This window comes from Lathyrus oleraceus, chromosome 3 (genome assembly GCF_024323335.1).
Source record: "Lathyrus oleraceus cultivar Zhongwan6 chromosome 3, CAAS_Psat_ZW6_1.0, whole genome shotgun sequence".
Classification (NCBI taxonomy): domain Eukaryota; kingdom Viridiplantae; phylum Streptophyta; class Magnoliopsida; order Fabales; family Fabaceae; genus Lathyrus; species Lathyrus oleraceus.
This window is the reverse complement of record NC_066581.1, coordinates 49,051,005-49,061,781: the sequence shown is the minus strand read 5'-3', so window position 1 is coordinate 49,061,781 and position 10,777 is coordinate 49,051,005.

Here is a 10,777-nt window from a genome sequence, read left to right as displayed (position 1 = left end):
GATCAGTTGAAGTAGTAGTTGAAACTGGTGGATATTGAGATGAAGTTACGCCATCACATAATTAGCTAATGCAGGATGACTTTTTCTTCTTGAAATGACTACTTACCACAAGTAGTATTTTCTTTATTGAGATTGGAGATTAACGTCTCTTTCTCAATTAGGAAATCCATTTGAAAAACTTTACTTGTCTTCAACGTTACTCTTTCATGATTAGCAAATCCATAATCAGAGTATTTGTGTTTCTGGAGAACCTTGGAATCTTGCTTCTGATGTTGATCTAAATAGATTCTTCAGATAGCGTTGTCCAGAGTCAGAGGTTCTAGGACTTACTTCTTGTTCAGATGCTTCTGAAACTTGTTGTTTAGTTCAGAGTCAGACTTTCTTGAACTTGTTTCTACTTCAGAGCTTCTGATCATTTGATAATATGCTTCTGATCTGGTACTCTATCTGATGATGTCATCAGATTTCTTTCTTCTATCTTTAGAATCCTGCACACTTAGAAACTTTTCGTTAGGGTGCCATTTTTGGTTTCATCCTTTGTTATCATCAAAATCAAGGAATCTGTTGTAGAACAATTTTTGTTCTTACAATCTCCCCCTTTTTGATGATGACAAAACAACTTTAATTAGCAGATGAAACATGAATAAATTTAGATCAGATAGACAGAAGCTCCCCCTGAGATAATGCTAGGGAGTTCAGAAGTTCTTACCAGAGTTTCTTAAGCAAAGAGGTTTCTGAAATTTTCTGCAATTTCTTAAGTCCAAGTTAGATATTAAAAAAATGTTGCAGAATGCTTAAGGTTTTAGACAATATTTTCATCAGAGTTAATGATTACTTTCTCCCCCTTTTTGTCAGAATCAAAAAGACATAGTAAAAAAATAAAGAGAAAATAAATAAAGAGAAAAACTTGAAATTCATAGATAGAAGCACAAAGGCAACAAACAAAACATCAGATTCAAAAGAACAAGAAAAACATCAGATCCAAAAGAAGACAGAAGCAAAAACAATAGTCAAAGAAATAACTCCTAAGTGCCTAAGGGTTCGGAGGCGGAGGCATTCTCTGAAGCAGCATAGCAAGCATGTTCTGGATGTTGTCGTTGACAGTATCTTGCTTGTCCATTCTGGCCCGGAGTTCATTCTGATCTTTCTTGAGTTCTTTCAGAGTCTCAAGAACCATAGGGATCACAGAGGAGGACTCTCCCAGAGTCAGAGCCTGCTGAGCTTCAGCTTCTGCAGCAGCTTGAGCTTCTGCATCTGCCAGAGCCTTTGCTTCAGCTTCCTTTTGCCTTAGGAGTTCAGCTTCCTTAGCAAGTCGTTCTTCTTCTAACCTTTTTGCTTCTTCTGCTTCTCTGGCCAACCTCTCTTCCTCAAGTCTTCTGGCTTCAGCTTCTCTGGCAAGTCTCTCCTGGAGTCTTGCCTCAGCATCTCTGATGTAGTCATTTCTGACTTGTTCAGAGACACTCTTCAGCCTAAAAGACTCAGATGTCATCCAGCCAATGACTCTGTTCCAGTGTGTCCTTACAGATTGAGGATCATCACTGATTTCAGAGTTAGCGACCAGAGAATCGATCTTTTGAGCTGAAGCCTCTGCAATCATAAAGATGGCTTCCTTAAGGGTAGGTTTAGAAAGCTCAGGTTCAGGTTCTGGTTCAGAGGTATGAGGTGGAGGGCTGAGATTTAAGGTTTGAGGTTCAGATTCTGACTCAGGTTGAGGTTCAGATTCTGCTTCTGGTGAAGGTTCAGATGTTTGGGAAGAAGCATAAAGAGGGTTTAGGTCTAAAGGATTAGAGTCTTCTTCAGGTACAGCGGGAATTTTTGGTGGGGTGATATCAGAGGTGTGGGGATCAGATGGTTGAATTTCAGAGGGTTGAGTTTCAGAGGGTATGGTGGTTGTTTGTTGTAGTGGTGAAGTTATTTCAGGTTCTGTGGTTTGTGTTTGTTGTGAAGTAAGTCTGTGAGCAAAGATTGTGGCTATGGTTGGGGAATTAGGGTCAGAATGTTCAGAGTCAGAAGAGACAGAAAAATGTGGAGGTGATTCTGGTTCAGAGGATGAAGAAGAAGAAGTGCTTTGGTGGGTTTGTGCAGGTTTAGAGGGAGGAATGAAAGTTCTGGCTATGTTTAGAACTGGTGTAGGTTGGGAGGTTCTGGTGATTGAGGGTGAAATATCAGAGGTTGTATAAATGGTTTGAGAGGAGAGAGGATTAGAGGAAGCCATCTGAAGATTAGAGGAGACAGGAGGAACAGACTTACCAGTTGAGATTTGCAGAGGAGCTGAAGATCCGCTTCCAGAAGCTCCTTCAAGTCTGGCCTTCTTTGCTGGTGGTGCTATCTTCTTCTCAGAAATACCTCTCTTGTATCTGACTAAATCTTCTTCAGAGTCCAGACAGTCATCGAGGCTGAAATCAGAGACATCAACACCTTCTTCCAGCAGACGATGAAGATAGAGGGCAACGGCATCTCTGGGTTCGTTCTTGAAGAATCTGGCAAGGCCATGAGGCATCTTCCTCTGATCTTTCAAAGAATCCCAAGATGTGTCCAGAGTTGGCTTGACTTGAATCTTCTTGATGATTCCCATACTCTTAAGGTTTCTGGCATTCAGAGGCTTTCCCACATCAATTGCCAGATCATCCATCAGCTTGGTCTTTTCCAGCTCATCTACTAGTCCATGCTCAATGAAGACGTCAGATAGCAATCTTCCCAGAGGAATGTAGGATCTGGGCTTCATGTTATTCCTGGTTTCTCTGACTGAATCTCTCAGATATCTGAACAGGAGAGCAGGGAGGTTGATCTTCACACCTTTCTGGATGCAGTACAAAATGCATTTCTGGTCTGCATTAATGTAATCAGAAGAGTTGGAGGCTGGACGATGGTGGATAGTTCCCAGAATAATCTTCAGCCACACTCTGAGGTTCTGGTGTAGCTCCTTGTTTTTAGAGGGGTTTCCTTCAACATTGGGTTTGAAGATAGTTGGGTTTATCACATCTGTGATGCGCTTTGACCTAGGAGGGATATTGTAAATCCTTTTTCCTCCACAACTTTCCATATTCAACAGAGAGGCAATGGACCCTTCTGTGATAACTATCTTCACTCCCAGAACAAATGAGACGATGAAGTTGTCATCTGCATCTGCATGTCTCAAGAATTCCTTGACCAGAAGAGGGTAGATTGGACCATACAACCTTTGGAAATAGTTCTCCCACCCTTGTTGACGCAGTTCTCCAGTTAGATCAACGCCATTTCTTCTTAGGTTGTCAAAATCAACCAATGATTCACACAAAACATCCAAACCTTCAAAGGGAGTTGAAAGGTTTATGTGGCGTTCACGGTCAAGAACGTGAGGTTCTTTGTAAACAGGGGTTATGGAGACGCCTGTAACCGTTGGTGTTTGAGTGTTTGAGGTTTGGGGATTAGAACTGGATTCCATCTGTTGAGAGAAGTTAAAAACTTCTTGTTGTTGAGCATCCATGAAGAAGAAAAAGATGAAGATTGAAGAACTTGCAGAGAATGCTGAGAGAAGGGTTTAGGGTTTTAGAGTGAGTGAAAGTGATAAGTGTGTGAAATGTGAGAAAAGTGTTTATATACCTAAGTTCAAACACATGCAAAACGACACACATTCCAGCGTTAGCACAAAAATCAAAATAGCACGTTTGGGGGGAAAAATGATTACAGCTAATAAATGAATGTCTAATCCCAACAGTACGCACACTGCTCTAGGAGATTTCAAACGTTCTGACCTTTGATTTCTTTTGACAGCTGTCTAGAAGTTCTAGGGTTAGACGTTTAATGCTCCACGTGTTGATGTATCTGATCTTCAGGAATACCAAGGGATTGGTTTCTGAAGATTTCTAACTCAGATATCTTCTTAACTTGTAGAAGTATCAGAGTCAGAGGCAGAAATACATTTGTTTACATCAGATTCACATTTTACATTTTCAGAGCCATTTTTTCACTCAGGGCAATTTTTAATGTTCAGATTTTCTAAGATAAAAAGAAATCTATCTTCAGCTAGAGGCTTAGTAAAGATATCTGCCCATTGATGTTCTGTATCAATGAACTTCAATGTTACTATCCCTTTCTGAACATAATCTCTGATAAAATGATGTTTTATTTCTATGTGTTTGGCTCTGGAATGTAGAATGGGATTCTTACTTAAACAAATAGCTGCAGTATTATCACAAAAGATAGGAATGTTACTCTCAAAGATTTGTAGATCTTCTAACTGATGCTTCATCCAGAGCATCTGAGTTGTGCACAGTGATGCTGAGATATATTCTGCTTCTGCAGTTGATAGAGCAATTGTTGACTGTCTTTTGCTAGCCCATGAGATTAGATTGTTTCCCAGAAGCTGGCAATTTCCAGATGTGCTTTTTCGTTCTATTCTATCTCCTGCGTAGTCTGCATCACAGTAACCAGAAAGTCTATACTCTGATGTTTTCTTATACATCAGGCCCAGGTTAGGAGTTCCTTTCAGATACTTAAGAATTCTCTTAACTGCTGTTAAATGAGATTCTCTAGGATCTGATTGGAATCTGGCACAAAGACAGACGCTAAAGAGAATATCAGGACGAGTAGCAGTCAGATAGAGAAGAGAGCCTATCATACCTCGATAGAGCTTCTGACAAATCTTGTTGCTTACCTCTTCCTTTTCCAGAATGCAAGTTGGGTGCATAGGAGTTTTTGCAGAGTTGCATTCAGTCATGTCAAACTTCTTCAGAACGTCTTTAATGTACTTGCTTTGATGAATGTACGTGACTTCTGGAGTTTGATTAATTTGAATTCCCAGAAAGAACTTTAGTTCTTGCATTAAACTCATTTCAAACTCAGCCTGCATTAACTTAGAAAATTCTTGGCAAACAGAGATATTAGCATAACCAAAAATAATATCATCAACATAAATCTGGCATATCATGAGATCATTATTAAGGTTTTTACAGAAGAGTGTAGAATCAACTTTTCCTCTGATAAAATTTTGTTCCAGAAGAAAATTGCTTAAGCGTTCATACCAAGCTCTGGGAGCTTGTTTAAGTCCATATAAAGATTTCTTAAGTTTAAAAACATGTTCTGGAAAATTTGAGTTTTCAAAACCTGGAGGTTGATTGACATACACTTCTTCTGAAATATAACCATTAAGAAATGCACTCTTGACATCCATTTGGTATAATTTGATAGAATGATTAATAGCAAAAGATACAAGAAGACGAATAGATTCTAACCTCGCGACTGGAGCAAAAGTTTCATTATAATCAATACCTTCTTGTTGACTATAACCTTGAGCTACCAGTCGTGCTTTGTTTCTGACAACTTCTCCTTTCTCGTTCAGCTTGTTTCTGAAAACCCATCTGGTTCCAATGACATGAGTGCCTCTGGGTTTAGGAACGAGATCCCAGACATCATTCTTGGAGAATTGATCTAATTCTTCTTGCATAGCTGCCACCCAATCGTTATCTTGAAGAGCTTCATCACAGGACGTAGGCTCAATCAGAGACACTAGTCCCAGAGGAATATCTTCAGAAGTTCTGAAGGTAGATCTGGTTCTAACAGGTTCATCTTTGTTTCCCAAAATCAAATCTTCAGATACGTTAATACGACTTTTAACTTTCCTTGGAATTTCTGGAGATTTAATTTCTTCAGAGTCTTGAGTGACAGTTGCTTCTGGAGTTTTCTCAGATTCTACAAGAGTGATTTCCAAATCTGCAAACTTTTCAACTAGCTTTGACTTTTCAGGGTCAAGCTTGTCATCAAATCTGACATGAATTGATTCCTCCACAATTTTGGTTTCTGTGTTGTATACTCTATAGCCTTTAGAGCGTTCTGAGTATCCTAACATAATACCTTTCTGTGCTTTGGAATCAAACTTGTTCAGATGTTCTTTAGTATTTAATATAAAACAAGAGCATCCAAAAGGATGAAAATATGAGATGTTGGGTTTTCTTCCTTTACACAGTTCATAGGGAGTCTTTTCTAGAATAGGTCTTATAGAGATTCTATTCTGAATATAACACGCTGTATTTACAGCTTCTGCCCAAAAGTGCTTTGCTACATTTGTTTCATTGATCATGGTTCTGGCCATTTCTTGGAGTGTCCTATTCTTCCTCTCTACAACTCCATTTTGTTGTGGAGTTCTAGGGCAGGAGAAATCATGGGATATTCCATTAGAATCAAATAATTCTTCAAAATCTTTATTTTCAAATTCTCCACCATGATCACTTCTGACTCTAACAATTTTGGAGTCAAATTCTTTTTGCACTTTGGAACAGAAACTGGTGAATACAGAGTGAGACTCACTCTTGTGCTTTAGGAATTTTACCCATGTCCAGCGACTGTAATCATCAACAATGACTAGTCCATACTTCTTTCCATTAACTGATGCTGTTTTCACAGGACCAAATAAGTCAATGTGAAGAAGTTCCAGAGGCTTAGAGGTAGAAACAACATTTTTCTTTTTAAAAGATGTTTTTGAAAATTTTCCTTTCTGACAAGCTTCACACAGAGCATCTGAAGAAAACTTCAGTTTTGGTAGGCCTCTGACTAACTCAAGCTTAGTTAGCTGAGAAAGTTTCCTCATGCTAATGTGGCCCAAGCGTCTATGCCATACCCATTGCTCTTCGTGAACTGACATTAGACATTTAACATTTTGATCTTTTAAATCAGAAAGATTTATTTTGTAAATGTTGTTTTTCCTCTTGCCTGTGAAAAGGACAGAGCCATCGTTCTGATTAATGGCTTTACATGTTTTTTGATTGAAGATTACATCATAACCGTTATCACTTAATTGACTTATGGATAACAAGTTATGCATTAATCCTTCTACATAAAGAACATCAGATATAGAGGGAAGAGTACCATTACCAATAGTTCCGGAGCCTCTGATCCTTCCTTTCTGATCTCCTCCGAAGCCTACAAATCCAGCGTCTTTAAGTTCCAGACTTTGGAACATAGACTTTCTTCCCGTCATGTGTCGCGAGCATCCAGAGTCCAGGTACCATGACTGGTGTCTGAACTTTGCTGCATAGGATATCTGCAACATAGATAATCTTATCTTTCGGTACCTAGAATCTCTTGGGTCCTTTTAGATTAGTTTTCCCAGAGTTTCTTACAACTTTGGGTCTTCTAGCATTTTTAAATTGTGTTCTTGTGTGTGTGTAGTGATATGAAAAAGGAGATTTAATTTTATCACTTGCAGAAGTTTTATCTTCATTAGGATCATACCCAATTCCCCTTTTATTATTCTGACTTACTCCATAAATCATGGATGCCATAATACTCCTATCTATCCCATTCTTCAGAAATTCTTGAAAGGCTTCTTCATATTTGTAAATAATTCTATTTGAAATTTGTGGTGCTTGAGATAACGTTTCTTCTAATTTTATTTTTGCTTCATCTCTTTCTAACATTAAAGATTTGATTGTATCTTCTTGTGATAGAATTGTTATCTCAAGTTCACTACACTCTTCAAATTTTGCTTTAAGACAGCCTTTAACGTTTTTAAACTTTTGTTTTAATTTCTGATAAGAAGTAAGAGTTTCTGACAAACATGATTCTAAGTCAGATCTAGAAAGTTCAGAAAATACCTCTTCAGATTCTTCGTCTGAACAGCTGGATGTGGTAGCCATAAGTGCTACGTTGGCTTGTTCATCATAGTCAGATTCTGATGATCCAGATTCACTGTCATCCCAGGTAGCCATCAGTCCTTTCTTTGTTCTGAAGGTGTTTTTCTTGAAGCTTTCTTTTCTAGGGTTGTCTTTCTTCAACTTGGGGCATTCATTTCTGTAATGACCTGTTTCTTTACATTCATAACAGGTAATATCTTTGTTAGCTTTACCTTTTGAAGTTGACTCTGATCGATCCCCTCTGGGTCTTGGTCTTCTGAAGTTGTTGTTCCTCTTTTTCCAGAGTTGCTTGACTCTTCTGGTGAGTAGGGACAACTCTTCTTCATCATCAGAGTCTTCTGGTTCAGAATCGTCAGTATCTTCAGCTTCTGCCTGGAGAGCTTTGGTTCTGTCAGGCTTCCGTCTTTCAGATCTGGACTTAAGCGCTACGGACTTGTTCCTTTTCTGAGGCTCATCCTCCTCTAGTTCTATCTCATGGCTTCTGAGAGAACTAACAAGTTCTTCAAGGCTGATATTGTTCAGATCCTTTGACAGCTTTAGAGCAGTAACCATAGGTCTCCATTTCTTTGGCAGACTTCTGACTATCTTCTTAACATGATCTGCAGTAGTGTATCCTTTGTCTAACACTTTAAGACCTGCAATAAGAGTTTGAAATCTAGAAAACATAGCCTCTATAGCTTCATCATCTTCCATTTTGAAGGCTTCATACTTCTGGATAAGCGCCAGAGCCTTCGTCTCCTTGACTTGGGAGTTTCCTTCATGGGTCATCTTCAGAGAGTCAAGTATATCTTTGGCTGTCTCTCTGTTGGTGATTTTTTCATATTCGTTGTATGATATAGCATTTAGAAGTATTGTTCTGGCCTTGTGGTGATTTTTGAAGACACGTTTCTGATCTTCTGACATTTTGCTTCTGGGAACTTCAGCTCCATTTAAGACTGGAGGTGTGTATCCATCTGTGACAATGTCCCAGAGGTCAGCGTCATAACCCAGAAAGAAACTTTCGATTCTATCTTTCCAGTAATCAAATTTTTCTCCATCAAAAACAGGAGGCTTGGCATTGTAAGAATCTCTTTCATTTGAGTGGGCCATTGTTTTTCTCGTACTGGATCTCTCTACACGGTTAAGTGTTTGATTAGAAAATCAATAACAGAGCCGGAGCTCTGATACCAATTGAAGGTGAGAAAAACAAGAAAGGGGGGGGTTTGAATTGTTTGAAAAATAAGCGCTTTTCAAAAAGAAAATCACACAAGGATTTTATACTGGTTCGCTTATAACACAAAGCTACTCCAGTCCACCCGGCCAAGGTGATTTCGCCTTCAACAAGGACTTAATCCACTAATCTTGAAAGATTACAAACAACGCCTAAGAGAAAAATCTCTTAGTCCTCTCAAGTTTACAGACTACACTAAGTCACTTGAGGAAATCAAACAAACAATAAATGAAAGATTTATGTAATCTAGAGTGCTTCTAAGAAAGCAAATATTACAGTATTAAGAACAAGAGTTTTTCACGTTATAAGCAAAAGCTTTGTGAAGATCTTAGAAAAGAAGAGTGTTTGATGCTTCAGTATATTTTTGGCTTTTTGGCTTGTTGGCTAGTAGTCCACTGAAAGTTGATTTGCAATCCTTTATATAGATCAGTTGAAGTAGTAGTTGAAACTGGTGGATATTGAGATGAAGTTACGCCATCACATAATTAGCTAATGCAGGATGACTTTTTCTTCTTGAAATGACTACTTACCACAAGTAGTATTTTCTTTATTGAGATTGGAGATTAACGTCTCTTTCTCAATTAGGAAATCCATTTGAAAAACTTTACTTGTCTTCAACGTTACTCTTTCATGATTAGCAAATCCATAATCAGAGTATTTGTGTTTCTGGAGAACCTTGGAATCTTGCTTCTGATGTTGATCTAAATAGATTCTTCAGATAGCGTTGTCCAGAGTCAGAGGTTCTAGGACTTACTTCTTGTTCAGATGCTTCTGAAACTTGTTGTTTAGTTCAGAGTCAGACTTTCTTGAACTTGTTTCTACTTCAGAGCTTCTGATCATTTGATAATATGCTTCTGATCTGGTACTCTATCTGATGATGTCATCAGATTTCTTTCTTCTATCTTTAGAATCCTGCACACTTAGAAACTTTTCGTTAGGGTGCCATTTTTGGTTTCATCCTTTGTTATCATCAAAATCAAGGAATCTGTTGTAGAACAATTTTTGTTCTTACACATTAGTCGCTTGCTAGCTCTTGCTTGAGCTTTGCTTTGGAGTGTGGTTGATACACCACTGAGGTAGTTTAGCCTTCTTACTCCATGTAGTTTGGAAGTCCTGTCACCTTTTTGGCAGGCATTTGGCTGAAGTCCTCCTTAAGAGGCAATGTTTGTGTTTGTTTACATTTGTGCCAAAGACCTCTAAATGAGGCATGCTACTTGTTAAGTCCTCCTAAGTGAAGAGGCAATTGACAGATAGAAGGGATTAAAAATCAATCCCCTGTTATTCAGTGAGTCGTTCATTATGCTCGCACTACGTGCTGATGCTCTTGAACAATATACCCAAGATCTTGTATAGAGTCAGTCAAGTGGAATAGGGTCCCTCTTTCTGGATCCCCATACTTTATTTGATTTGAGCTCACCCAGGCCAGGGTTAAGAGCATGAGGTCTAATCCTCATTTCCATATTTGATCAGCTTCACCCTAACTCTCAATGTTAGTGGTTAAGAGCTTCAGCATACCCCTACAGTTTTGGCTTTTTTTGTCGAGGTTGATATGACCCCTCTTGACTAAAGCCCAACCGTTTGTCTGAGCCTCTTGTTTGTATATAGAGTGTGATACTTGTTCACTGGTGTTGCTGTTTGAACTGACTTGCTTCCTATGTGAGTTAGGTTCTGATTAGAGACCTCAACCCAGGGATATCGTTTGCATGACAACTATTAGGCTCGAGTTAGTCTCCCTTTTAATTTGTTGTTTCCCTGGTCTCTGGTTAGGAGAGAGTTTCTCCCCTGTTAAGGGGAACTACGTCGCCCTGATTCTCATACCAGATGAGATACGTAGGCAGGAGGTTGTGAGCAATCTCTCCGGGCACCCTTTTTCTTTTTTGCTGTGTTGTTTTGTGTGTGTTCACCCTCTTCTTTGTTTTGGTGTGAGTACTTGTTTGTCCAGCGTGGCCGTGTGTGG